The following is a 15,099-nucleotide window of genomic DNA, read 5'->3' on the forward strand; positions in this document are numbered from 1 at the left end:
CATTTAAAAATATATGAAATTGCTTTATTTAATTTTTCTTTGTTCTACTTTATCATTTTTTATGCTTGTAGAAAGTAATTTTCCTTTATGTGTCACATTTATTGATCCACTACCTACTAGTCTGTTTTGTTAGGTACTCTGCCAACTCTAATTAGACACAGTAATTACTTCTTGTTGATTAACATATACAATTATTTTCCAGGACAAGGCAATCTTTTAATAAAGTCTCAACTCTTAGATGAAAGAAAATTATACACATTTCATTTAATATTTCCAACAGTTATGTCAATTCTCATCATTTTCTCTCTAATTAAGGAAGCATGCATAAACTTATTTTAATAGAAAATGTATGGTCTTATTAAATGCTCTTCAAACTTCATTAATTTTCATCAAAAATCTAAAAAAAAGCAAAAGCAACAGTAGAAATTAAAAATTGCTTTATGATGGAAGTATTTTTCTTTCATGTTTATCTTATGCCTGGTACATGTATATATGTATGTATTTTATATGTATATATGTAATATATGCATGCATTATGTATGTACATATGTATGCACATACATAAACTGTATACATGAATTATATATATAGTCCTTTGCTTAATAACAGGGATAAACTTTGAGAAATGCATCATTGGGCAATTTTATCATTGTGTGAACATCATAGAGCAGACTTACACAAACCAAGATGGGAGAGCCCGCTACACACCTAGGCTAGATGGTATAGCCTACTGCTCTTTCACCACACACCTGAATAACAGGTTACTGTGCCGAATACTGCAGACAATTTAATGCAATTGTAAGTATCTGTGTATCTAAACATGGAAAAAGTAGAGTAAAAATATGGTATCATAATCTTAGAAGACCACCTGTGTCTATGTTGTCTGTCATTGACTGAAATATCATTATGTGGCTCATAACTGTATAGATTATCTGTCCATCTATGTATCTATCTCTCCATCCACCCATCCATGCATCCATTCATCATCCATCCATCCGTCCATCCATCCACGCATCCATCCTATCTATCTATCCATCTACCCATCTATCTATGAACCATATTTTATGTTACTCTTTATAGTTCTATATTTAAGGAGAAAGCAATGGCTTATTAGTCTCTCCACCATAAAAATATCTTAGCCCTTGTTCGTAATGGTAGCACTGGCACTAGTCCACAAATTGGAAAGAGATTCCTCGTGAATGTAGCATTAAAAAAACACATCCTCTCATTCTCAGAAAGGAGAACAGTCAGAAGAGAAATAACCCGGAGAAGGTGCAGAACATATTTACATGGATGGCAGGAATCACCAACTGGCAACTCACTCTCTCGCTGGATTCTTGGGAATGGAAACCAACGTGACTAGGAAGAAAACCGCCAGTCCATTTTCAAAACACACGTTGATTCTTTTGTGTCCAGTCTATTTTATCTTATAAGCAAAGTGCTTGAGTTTTCAATTATCTTTTTTTTTTCTTCAAAATATACGTTTAATATGTTTATTGAGGTCATAGATTTAAGTTCATAAATGTCTTGGAGGTCGAATGGTTTTCAACTGTTAAAAGTCTGTAGGTGCTGTGGCGCCCTCACGTGGTGTTTCAATGTTGCAGGGATACCTGAGAGGAGCTTTGTTTTCTTAGCCTTAAAGTTTATGCTTTGGCTTGTTTGGATTGGTTTGCTTTGTTGTCTCCCTAGATGTTTATAGGGTATTGCTTCATCTTTTGGGATATGTCTAGGCATGATCTTATTTTGGATGTTACTTTCTGAAATGCCGGTGATGAATACTAATTTGTACGAGTGGGAAGTTGAAACCTGCACACATATCAAGAAGAAGGACTTAATTGAAGGAAAGTTAGTAACATAGATAACTTAAGCATTGCCTGAGCAATTCCTCCACTTTTCCATGTTTATCCTAGCACAAACACCCACAGTAATGTTCTCTCTGTCTCTTTAGCTCTTTTTTTCTCTTTCTCTCTCTCTCTCTCTCTCACAAACACAGCACGCATATTCACAGAAACACACACTCCACACACATAGGCACAAACAGACACAGACAGACATATGTACACAAACCCAAGTATACACACAGAAGCACATGCACACACACACAAGCATACGTATACACAGAAACATACAAACACACAGATGTACACAAACACATGCATGCACACAACACACAGATTCCCACAAATACACACAGAGGCACACATGCATCCATTTAATGAGCAGTCAGTTTCTGGTATTTATCATTCCCTAATGATCATAAAATAGATAATTGCAGACAACTGAGGCAGGAATCATCTAGTGAAGGGAATTGTTGACTTTCTGGAAAACATAGATTCCTGAGTACAAAGGTGTGGGAAAGCAGAGTGGGGTACAGCTGCTGCTTCTTTCAGTTAGTCTTGGAGTTAGGCTCAGGCATAAATGTGTCCTGAAGGGAAATTTCAGTTTTCTTTATTTTTTTTCCTCCACAACTTCCTGTGCCTTATGACTAATTGACATTCTTTTCAAAGACTGGTTTATTAGTCTTGTTTCATGATTATTCTACATTTCCATTAAAAAAAAATATTTGTGGGCATTTTACAAAAAAATTCAGAGAGGCTATGCAAAAGAAAATTTTCCCTTGGTATGAATTTAAAGGAAAGGAATCAGTGTTTTTCTCAATTTTAATTTTACATACAGGGGTACACGTGCAGGTTTGTTACGTGGGTGTATTGTACCCAGGTAGTGAGCAGAGTACTCAAGAGGTAGTTTTTCAAGCTATGACACACCCCCTCCCTACTGTCTTCCTGCCAGTGTCTACTGTCTACTTAGAACAGTGTCCATCGTTCCCATCCATCTTTATGTTCATGTGTGCTCAGTGTTTGCCCCCCACTTACCAGTGAGAACATGTGGTATTTGTTTTTCTGTTCCTGTGTTAATTCACTTAGGCTGCCAGCCACCAGCTCCATCCATGTTGCTGCAAAGGGCAATAGTTAACGGTTTTTTTCTTTTGGCTGCGTAATATTTCATGGTATCTGTGCACCATATTTTCCTTATCCAATCTATGGATGGGCACTTGGGTTAATTCCCTATATTTGGTATTGTGAATAGCATGGCAATTTGGGTTTATTTTCCTTTGGATATATACCCAGTAATAAGGTTGCTGGGTTCAGTGGTAGCTGTGTTATAAATTCTTTGAGAAACTCCACACTGCTTTCCCAGGTGGCTGAACTAACTTACATTCCCACCAGCAGTGTATACATGTTCCCTTTTCTCCACATCCTCACTAGCATCTGTTATTTTTGACTTTTTAAGAGTAGTCACTCCAACTGGTGTGAGATGATATCTCACTGTGGTTGTGATTTGCATAGGAAAGGAATTATTTTTAAGACAAGATTACAACAAGACCATCAATGAACACCAGATATCTGGTACTCATGGCCTGCTGTAAAATTTGCAACCCAGTGTTGTCACTGAGCTCAGTCTCAGCCTGGCTGTTTGCCACTTGCAAAGCCAACAAGAAGAATGAGATGCAGTGGATGGAAAGTGTTGACAGTGAGGACGTGGCCAGGCTCACATCTAAAGAAACCCCGTCAAAGTTTCACCTGGACAAGGGGACTTTAAAAAGGGAACTTGGAATGGGAAGCATGTGGGAGGGGTGCTGGATAGGAGGTCTGCATGTGTTGTTCTGAAGCCCATCTCAAGCCGTGGTCCACCTGGAGCTCAGGCTGGTGGCATTCTAAACTATTGCCAGGGTGTAGATTACCCCAGTGAGGTAATCTCTGGGATTTCGCAGCTGGGTCTCCACATATAATTTATCTCAAGATTAGCCCCTGGACCTTCCAATAAGCACGTAATTACACACAAGTGTACAGTTAGATAAATATGCATGGTGTAAGGAAGTGTATGGTAAGAAAGAGAGGGATATGGTATTCCAAGGATGTATTTTAAGACTAAGGAGGGACCAGATGCGGTGGCTCCTGCCTATAATCTCAGCACTTTGGAAGGCCAAGGAGGGTGCAACACTTGAGGCCAGGAGTTCGAGACAAGCCTAGCCAACATGCTGAAACCCCATCTCTACTAAAAATACAAAAATTAGCCCGGAGTGGTGGTGTGTGCCTGTCATCCCAGCTACTCAGGAGGCTGAGGCAGGAGAACTGCTTGAACTCGGAAGGCGAAGATTGCAGTGAGCCGAGATTGCACCACTTCACTCCAGCCTGGGTGACAGAGCAAGCCTCTGTCTCAAAACACAAACAAACAAACAAAGACTAAGGATGGCAAAAAAGTTTTGGCAGAATATTTTAAGGTTACATCTTGAGACTCGGGGGAAAGGAAAAAAGTTTTGAAGTGCACTTTCAAGCTAGACTGGTTACACTGTGACTATATGGTCACTATTCTGACTATTTATGGCTTATTAAGGGTAAATAAAAGTGTAGAATAGACCTTTTCACAATAGCCAAGATGTGGAATCAACGTGGGTATCCAACAACAGATGGATAAAGAAAGTGTGGTACATATACACAGCGGAATACTATTTAGCCATAAAAAACAATGAAATTTTGTCATTTGCAACAACATAGACAGAACTTGAGGACATTGTGTTAGGTGAAATAAGCCAGAAATAGAAAGTTAAACATTGTGTGTTCTCATTCACAGGTGGAAGCTAAAAAAAGTGGATCTCAGAATACTGGAGGCTGAGAAAGGGAAGGGGAAGGCAGGGACAGGGAGACATTTGATAAAGGATACAAAATTACAGTCAGATAGGAAGAATAACCTCTAGTGTTCTATGGCCCTGTAGGATGATTACAGTTAACAATAATTTATTTATGTACTTTCACAAATAGCTAGAAGAGAGGATATTGAATGTTCCCAACACAAAGCAATGATCAGTGTTTGAGATATGGATATGTTAATACTCCGATATGATCACTCTACAATATATGCATTACAGTGTCACTATGCACTCCATAAATAAGCATTGTGACTATGTGTCAATTTAAAAAAAAATTTAATTTTAAAGTGCCATTTCTTGTGGAGAAATTGCAGTCCATGTTAACTGTTTTGGGTGAATTACATGGAGCAGTCACTACAGAAATCAGTATAGTGATCCTTTAAGAAATTACAAAGAGAATTAGCATGTGATCCTGTAATACTACTTCTGGGCATATACCCAAGGGAATTGAAAGCAGAGTCTTAAAGAGATATTTTCACACCCAATGTTTATTGCAGTATTGATCACAATAACCAAAAGGTAGAAGCAATCCAAGTGTCCACTGGCAGATGACTAGATAAACTGAATGTGGTTTATCTATACAACAGAGTGTTATTCAGCCTTAAAAAGGAAGGAAATTTTGACCCATGCTACTATGTGGATGAACCTTGAGAACATTATACTCAGTGAAATTAACCAGTCACAAAGGGACCATAGTTTATGATTCCACTTACATGAAGCACTCAGAATCACCAAATTTATAGAGACAGAAAGTAGAATGGTGCTTACAGGGCACTGGAGGGGAGAATGGGGAGTTGTTGCTTAATGAGGACTGGAGATGAATAATGGTGATGGCTGCACAATAATGTGAATGTACTTAATGCCGCTTAACTTGGTGCCTAAGAATGATTGAGATTTTTTTCAGGAAATATTAAAAGTTTTCGATTGTCTCTGCTAGAAATGGGAGCAAGAGTTAAATAAGGTCTCTATATTTTCATGCCCCACTCCAAAAGATATGTACCCCTGAAACCTGTGAACGGGAGCTTATTTGGAAATATGGGCTTTGCACATGTGATATAGCTAAGTATCTCAAAATAAGATCATCTTGCATTTAACTTGAATGCTGCTAAATGCAAGAACAAGTGTCCTTGCAAGAGACAAAAGAGGAGACACAGACACAGAGAAGAAGTCCAGGTGGAGACGGAGGCAAAGACTGGAGTGATGCGGTCACAAGCCCAGGGATGCTGGAGCCCCCGGGAGCTGGGAGAGCAGGAAGGAGCCTCCCACTAGAGCTTCCAGAAGGAACTGGTTACAATTGTAGTGTATTAAACTAGGAAGCCAGTCCAAGTCCCAAAGCTGAAGAACTTGGAATCTGATATTCAAGGGCAAAAAGATATGTTGACAAGCCTAAGCCCTAGATCCTGTGAACTGGACCATCTTTGCAAATAAAGTCTTTTCAGATTTAATTAGTTAGGGATCTGGAAATGAGATCATTCTGGATTAGAGAGAGCCCTAAATGTAATGATTATTGTCCTTCTAAGAGACAGAAGAGGAAACACAGACAAAGAGGAAGAGGCCAAGTGGAGATGGAGACAGAGACTGGAGTGATGCGGCCACAAGCCCAGGGATGCCTGGAGCCACTAGGAGCTGGGAGAGGCAGGAAGGGTCTTCCCTTAGGGCCTCTGGGGGAAGTGAGGCCCTGCTGACACTTTGATGTTGTACTTCTGGCCTCCAGAACTGTGAAAGAACAAATTTCCGTTATTTTAGGTCACCAAGTATGTGGTAATTTATTACAACAGTCCTAGGAAAGTAACACAGGCTACAAGATAAAGTACCAGGCAACAAAGGAAAGCTGGGTAGACAGTGAAGAACCCAACTTTATCCTGGCAATGAACTACTTAATTGCCAAATTTCTCACACATTCTTCCAAAACTTTGGACAAAAGCAGGGAAAAGACAAACAACTTGATCTAGAATAAGGCCTTTTGTGAATCACTGTGATAAAAAAATGAAAATAAAAACAGGTAAGGCATTTAAAATCGGGAATGAAGATGCAGTATGAGCCATGCTGTTCAGGCTCCATGGGCATGGGCGTGAGATGGCAGAGAGGCTGATAATTGGGAAACAATGGAGGAGCTGAGAGACTGGAGGTCCCATCTTGGTAGGAATTGGGAGTTTAGGAAGTTGAAGATCTAGTTTGGAGTCACAGAGCTGAAGTTTTCAGTTTGTTTTAGATGGACGACAGTTTCAGAAAATGGTACATGTGGCCATGGTAGAGGGTGGTGATGGTGGATTGAAAATGAAGCTCATTGACAAGAAGTAGAACAAGGAATGATGAGACCAATACCAGTAAGGAATGGATTGTCTGCATGAACAACACAGTAAGATTTCAGGACAAGATCAGTAGAATGACAGCCAAGGATCCAGTCCCTCTCATACTTGCACTAGAATATGAACACATGTGTCAGTGTCAGAATGGCTTGACCAACATGCTATGAAGAACTCAGATCTAGGCAAATAAACTGGATCCATTACTCCTTATCTTCTCACTCACTGACATGGAAGCGTGGAGGAAAGAAGATAAAGTCTACTGTAGCTGCTACTAAAATTTTGGATTTGTCTTTTTGGAATGCTTTTAAGGAGCTCTGAATTGCAAAGACCTACAGTCAGCATTTCTGGTTTGACCTCTGGGCAAGGTGTGAAGATGTGTATGTTTTATAGGCATTAAAAAGATACTTCAGAAGAAATGTAAGCTGTGTAGTCATCCCATTCTTCCACAGACTATGATGGGTCTAATTTTGTAAATGCTTTTAAGTAAGAGGAGCAGGATAAAAGGAAACGTTGTCCAGATGAGCTCTCTCTTCTTTGCTCACTTCAGAAGAATTCCAAATATTTCCAGTTGTGCTTAATAATCACTCTCATTGAAATTATTTCTCTCAAAATGCTCACTTTTGTTACCTAAGAGAACACATCTATTTTTATTTTCTGAGGATTAAAAGCTAAATGATTCTCTGTTTTGATTAAAGCAAAAGTCTCATTTTAAAAATGAACCATTTTTGAAGTTTGCATTTCAGTGGCCTTAGTACACTCACAGCATTGTACAATCATCACCTCTGTCTAATTACAAATCATTTTGGTCATTTTATTCTCTCTTCATCCCATTCATTCTCTGATGAATTTGAGGCATTGTAAAATTGCATTCTGTAAGAACCTGAGAAGGGAAAACATGACATAATTCTCTCCCAGCAAAACTTGGAAGGGAAGTGTTAATGTTTCCTCCCACCTTCTCCCTTTGTCTATTTGCAGTGGGCTGTTTTGTCCAAATGCCATTCAGACCTCAGGGAGCAAAGGGCCCTTCCAGGCTGAAGAACGCTCTATTATTTAATATTTCTCTAAGATCATCTTTCCAACGGCCATTTTCTAGTGAGAATCCTGAACAATGAATCTGAAAGAAGCAGATGGAAGCTTTTATTCACTGAAGAGCATCATCAGTTAAGAGACTTTTACTTTCATCTGATGGGACTCCAGTTCGGAGTCTCTGATATCAGACAGACACAATGCAGTCTCGCTGATACCTTTCAAAGAAAGAGCCTTTCTCACAGTCCAGTACAATACCCCAGAATCCAACCTGGAAAATAACAGCCTTGCACCAAAATAACTTATACATGGTGCCTTTGTGCTGAGTTACTGATATTAAGATACTTTGGGGTCAGGAAAAAATCTATTGCAAATGTGACCACGTTTGCTCATGATTTCAAGTAATTCCAAAATATTTCTTACCAATTCAAAGAAAATATGATACTCCAATCTTCCCCAAATTGCACCATAATTATCGGGCCATACACACTATTTGGGAGAGTTGCCATGCATCAGAAAAGACAGAAGATTACTCAGAACAGAAGACATTATGGCATTAAAGTGGGTTGCCTAGATGGTTACCAGAGGCTGGGAAGGGTAGTTGCGAGTTGGTGGAGGAGGTGGGGATGTTTAATGGGTACAAAACAAATAAAAAGAATGAATAAGATCTACTTTTTGATAGCACGGCAGGGTGACTAAAGTCGGTCATAACTCAACTGTACATTTTATAAAAAAATAACTTAAAGAATGTAATTGGATTATTTGTAACTCAAATGATGAATGCTTGAGGGGATGGATACGCCATTCTCCATGATGTACTTATTTCACATTAAAAATTTTAAAAGAGGGTTTCCTTTGAAGTGCAACAGCTGCACATAGAAGACCTACCTCACTGGGCTTTGGAGAATCAAAGGTTCCCCAAAGGAAATGATGCTTATGCTGAAACTAAAGGGAACGATAGGGGGAGCTTGGTGAAACCTTTAAATACACATTCTAGAAGAAGGGAGACTTTTTCTATGCAGAGACAGACACATGGTCATGGACCCAGAGGTAAGCTTGGTGTCCCTGTACCAACCAGGAATAGCAAAAACAAACACAAACAAAACCAAAAAAGCAATGAGACAGGTAAACAGAGTCTTCTCTGAGGCACAATCCAAAAAGAATGCACATTGTTCTGATCACCATACAGAGCTACCATACAAGGGCTGAGAACAGAAGAATGACCAGTGGACTTGTGTGTTTTAGGAAGAGGACTCCAACTATAGTATGGAGAATGAATCACATTGGATGGAGGAGGAAGACAGAACATTTAGGCAGCCTTTTATGTTTATATATGATATGGTTTGGTTCTGTCCACACCCAAATATCATCTTGATTTTTAGCTCTCATAATCCCCATGTGTCATGGGAGGAGCCTGGCTGGAGGTAATTGAATCATGGGGGTGGGTTTTCCCATGCTTTTTTCATTATAGTGAATAAGCCTCAGGCGATCTGATTGTTTTATAAAGGGCAGTCTCCCTGAACACGCTCTTTTGCCTGCTACCATGAAAGACATGCCTTTTGCTTCCCCTTCACTTTTTGCCATGCTTGTGGGACCTCTCCAGCCATGTGGAACTGTGAGTCCATTAAGCCTCCCTCCTTTATAAGTTACTCAGTCTTGGGTATGGCTTTATTAGCCTCATGAGAACGGACTAATGCACTACCATGTCTCTCTCTGTCTCTTTTTTTTAAAGCCAAGGCCAACTATTTGACAATGATGTTAGCTAATATATTAAGTTATGTCCTATCAGGGAAAGTGTAAAGGATGGTGTTGGTATTTCTGCACCAAGTAGAGCAATAGTAGTATTTCACGGAATATATATCTTTCACAGTCAGTAACGTGTCTTCCATTCTCTGTCCTGACTTAACAATTCACAATATTGCTCAATCTCTTCAAAACTCCACTCTTAGTGAATCTGGACAACTCACCAAATATTAATATAATGCACCGACTTCTGTCTCTGAAAAAGACAGCTCTAAGTCCTAACCTCCAGAATTTGTGAATTTGGAAAAACAATCTTCACAAAGGTAATTTTAAGGTGAGAATCAAGATGAGATTATGCTGCATTACAGACAGCAAGCCCCAAACCTGATGACAAGTGTTCTTACAAGAGATATGCATAGAAAAGTGGGAAAATCCATGTGGGGTTGGTGTCAGAAAGTGGAGTGATGTGGCCACAAGCCCAGGGACACCTAGAGCCACCAGGAGCTGGGAGAAGCAGGGAGGATCCTCTCCTAGAGCTCTCCAGAAAGAACTGGATACAATTATAATGGGTTGAATGGTGGCCCCCTAAACATATGTCTATGTCCTATCCCCCAGAAATTGTGAATGAAAACTTACTTGAAAGTAGAGTCTTTGCAGGTGTCATTAGCTAAGGATCTGAAGATGAGATCATCTTGGATTAGGGTGGACGCTAAATGCAGTGACAGGCATCCTTCTAAGAGACAGAATAGGAGACACAGACACAAAGGAGAAGGCCGCATGGAGATGGAGGCAGAGACTGCAGTGATGAGGCCACAAGCCCAGGGATGCCTGGCGCCCCCAGGAGCTGGGAGAGGCAGGAAGGATCCTCCCCTAGAGCTCTCCAAGTGAACGTGACACCTTGATTTTCTGAGAGAGAGTGTAGCCCTGCCAATAGCTCCATCCTGGACTTCTGTTCTCTACAATGATAAGAGGATAAATTTCTTTTGTTTAAGCCACGTGGCTTGTGACTATTAGTTATGAAAACCCCAGGAAACTAATGCAAATAGTTCCTTTTGTCCAACATAAATCTTTAAAAATTATTCTGAACTTTAAATTAAAACAGTTTTTAAAAACTGACTAAATTGGAATGTGACAAATATATTTTTTAAAAAGTCTTTTCCACAAATGTGCTGAAACAACTGAACATTCACATTTAAAACAAAAAAAGAACCTTGATATAGACTCTCCACCCTTCACAAAAGTGAACTCAAAATGAGTTGCAGACCTTAATGCAAGATGCAAAACTATAAAATGCCTTTAAAAAAACACAGGGGAGGGCCGGGCGCGGTGGCTCACGCCTGTAATCCCAGCACTTTGGGAGGCCGAGGCGGGTGGATCACGAGGTCAAGAGATCGAGACCATCCTGGTCAACATAGTGAAACCCCGTCTCTACTAAAAATACAAAAAATCAGCTGGGCATGGTGGCGCTTGCCTGTAATCCCAGCTACTCAGGAGGCTGAGGCAGGAGAATTGCCTGAACCTAGGAGGCGGAGGTTGCGGTGAGCCGAGATCGCGCCATTGCACTCCAGACTGGGTACCAAGAGCGAAACTCCGTCTCAAAAAAAAAAAAAAAAAAAAAAAAACACAGGGGAAAACCTAGACACCCTTTAATTTGTCAATGACTTTTCAGTTGCATCACCAAAGCGTGATCCAGCAAAGGGAGAGTGGCAAGCTGGACTTCATGAAAATTAAAAATTTTATACTCTGCAAAAGACATTGTCAGGAGAATGAAAAAACAAACCACAGATTGGGAGAAAGTATTTTCAAAAGGCATAGCAGATAAAAGACTTTTTTTTGAAATATACAAAGAATTCAGGGCACAACAGTAAGAAAATAAGCAATTTTAAGTGGGCCAAAAACTTTAAGATACAGTACCAAAGATGTATAGATGGCAAACAAGCATTTGAAGAGACATTCCACATTATATGTCATTAGGAAATTAGAAATCAAAACAACAATGAGATACTGCTATACATCTATTAGAAGGGCCAAAATTCAGAGCACTGCCAACACCACATGCTGGTGAGAATATGAAGCAACAGGAATTCTCATTCCTAGATGATGGAAATGCAAAATGCTACAGCCACTTTGTAAGACAGTTTGGTGGTTTCTTACAAAACTAAACACACTTTTACCATACAGCTAAAAAATCACACAGCTTGATAGTTAAACAAAGGAGCTGACAACTTATATCCCAACAAAAACCTACATGCAAATATGTATACTAAGTTTATTTACAATTGCCAAAATCTGAAAGTAATCAAAGTCTTCCATAAGTGAGCAGATAAATAAACATTGTTATATCCAGGCAATGAAATATTAGTCAGTGTTAAAAAGAAATGAACTATCAAGCCATGAAAAGACATCAAGGAAACTTAAATGCATGTTTCTAAGTGAAAGAAACGAATCTGAAAAGGCTACGTACTATGCAACTTCAACTACTGGACATTTTAGAAAAGGCAAAACATGGAGATAGTAAATAGATCATGGTTGCTAGGCTCTAGAGGCAGAAGTGGTCTGTTAAATAGATGTAGCACAGAGGCTTTTTAGGGCAGTAAAACCACTCCATATGATGCTGTAATGATGGATCCATGTCATTATACATTTGTCCAAACCCATAAAATGCACAACAACAAGACTGAACCCTAAGGTGAACTCTAGACTTCAGGCAATGATGTGTCAATGTAGGTTCATGGATTGTAATAAATAGACCATTTTGGTAGATGATAGTGAGGGAGGCTGCTCACGTGTCGGGTGAGGGGTGATATGTGGATTGGCAGGTTACATGGCATATTAGTTTCATTCAGCTACCATACAATTACCAAAAAAAAGAAATGTGTTCTTTTACAGTGCTAGAGACTGGAAGTCTAAAATCCAGGTATCTACAGAGCCATGCTTCCTCTGATGTCTCTAGAGGAGGATCCTTCCTGCCTCTTCCAGCTCTTGGTGGCTCCAGACATTCCTTGGCTTGTGGCTACATCACTGCAGTCTCCACCTCCATCTCCATGTGGTTTTCTCTTCTTTCCTCTGCATGTCTCTGCTCTGTGTATCTCTTATGAGAACACTTACCATTGCATTTAGTTTCTACCCTAATGCAGGATAGTCTCATCTTGATATTTACATCAGTTTACATCTGCAAAGACCCTCATTCTAAATAGAGGCCCATTCACAAGTTCTAGGTGGATGTGAATTTTGGTAGGTTGACACTGTTTAATCCATGACAGATAAAATTTATTCAATAATGTGATTTACACTTCATAGCAAGGGCAGGCAAATGAAAATTAGAAAAAAGAGTAGACTTAGCCACCTTGTGAGGCTATGCCTTCAGAGGCAATTGACTCCAAATATATTTGTTCATCAGAATCCCCTGGAAATTATTTTAAAAATACAAATGCTTGCACCCTTCCATAGGGAGAGTTAAATGGAAAATCAGGAAATAATAGAAATGGAACCCAAGAAATCAGACTTTCAATGAGTAGACATCAAACATCACAGCAAAGTACAGAGCTACAGGGGGATGAGTAATGGGTACAGAAATTCCAACCCCCGCCCGAGAGTTGTTTGCATAAAAATGGGGCACCTCTGCTAGACCCCAACCTGTTCTCTGGATTCTTCCTCAAGAAACCCCTCAAGGAGCCTCTCTTAATGTTGACCTCTTCCTCTCTGCTACATAAAATAGAAGAGCTCTTCCTATTTTATGACATGTTGGGTGATGCCCACAGCCGTTGGAATGCTTTAAACAGAATAGAAACTTAAGGGATGGAGGAACCAAATATAAGAGAACTAAACAGTTGTAATTTTTAAATGTCAGGTTTTTCGAGAAATAGAGAAAAAAGTGACTTCCAAATCCTTGCAACTCAGTTTATGGGAATCCATGTACACAAAATATTAAAAGGCATGTTGATATTTACTCTATTTCTTAAAGGCTTAAACACTGCCCAAGAGATCACAGAACAGCAAGTTGCAAAATGGAGGTTGCCATCTTGCCCAGCAAAATGCACCAACTACCATGCTGGGGAAGTTTGGGAAGCTCATAGGTTCTCTGCAAAAGTAAGAAGGGTTGTTTATAGAACCAGAGTCAGTCTCGTAGGGTTGTTTACCAGGGTGTCTTTCTGTCTATCTGGGTGTCATGTCTGCATGGAATGGGAGATACTAAACATAAGGAAGGAAGGTGCCTACTCTGTGTTGATTTTATCATGCAAGCCTTGAATATCTCTTCTCTAATATAAGGGTGCCACACTGGGTTTCATTTAAAAAGAAATGGATTGGCCTATAGCCACAACAATTACAGCAAGCTACTCAAGAAAATAACTGTACATGCATGTTTATAGCATCATCTTTCACAATAGCAAAAAGATGAAAACCACCCAAATATCCAGTAACTATCAGTGGATGAATGGGTAGACAATATGTGGTCTATCCATACAATAGAAAATTTGCACCAATAGGAAGGGACGAAATTCTTTTTTTTTCTTTTTTTTTCTTTCTGACAGGGTCCTGCTCTGTCACTCAGGCTGGAGTACACTAACGCCATCATAGCTCACTGCAGCTCTGGGGCTCAAGTGATCCTCCCACTTCAGTCTCCCAAGTAGCTGAGACCACAGGTGTGCACCATCACACCTGGCTATTTTTTTTTATTTTAGTAGAGATGAGGTCTTGCTGTCTTGCCCAAGCCAGTCTCAAACTCCTGAGCTCAACTGATCTTCCTACCTCAGCCTTCCAAAATGCTGGGATTAAAGGTGTGAGCTACCATGACTGGCCAGGGAGAAATGAAATTCCGCTACAAAATACAACTTGAATGGACCTTGAAATCATTATACTAAGTGAAATAAGCCAGTCATACAAAAGCACATATTGCACGATTCTATCTATGTGAAATGTCCAGAATAGGCAAATCCATAGAGACAATAAACAACTCAATGATTGCCAGGGTTTGGGAGGGTTCGAAGTGATTACCTAATGGGTAAGGGTTTTCTTTGTTGGTTGATGGAAATGTTTTGGAACTAGGCAGAGGTGATGGTTACACAGCACTGCAAATGTACTAAATGCCAACAAGTGCATCTCTAAAATGGTTAATTATATGTTACATAAGATTTGCCTCAAAAGAAAACAAAGCAAACAAACAAAAAAAAAAAAGAGAAAAGAAACCTATGGCAAAACTTATTTCAACTCCAAATGACTACAAAGATGTAACTTGAAGGTATACTTTGACCACAGCCAAGTCATTTAAATTTACTTTCTTCTCCCATCTCAAAAAAGATTTTAATAAACATC

This window comes from Cebus imitator, unplaced genomic scaffold (genome assembly GCF_001604975.1).
Source record: "Cebus imitator isolate Cc_AM_T3 unplaced genomic scaffold, Cebus_imitator-1.0 Scaffold743, whole genome shotgun sequence".
Taxonomy (NCBI): domain Eukaryota; kingdom Metazoa; phylum Chordata; class Mammalia; order Primates; family Cebidae; genus Cebus; species Cebus imitator.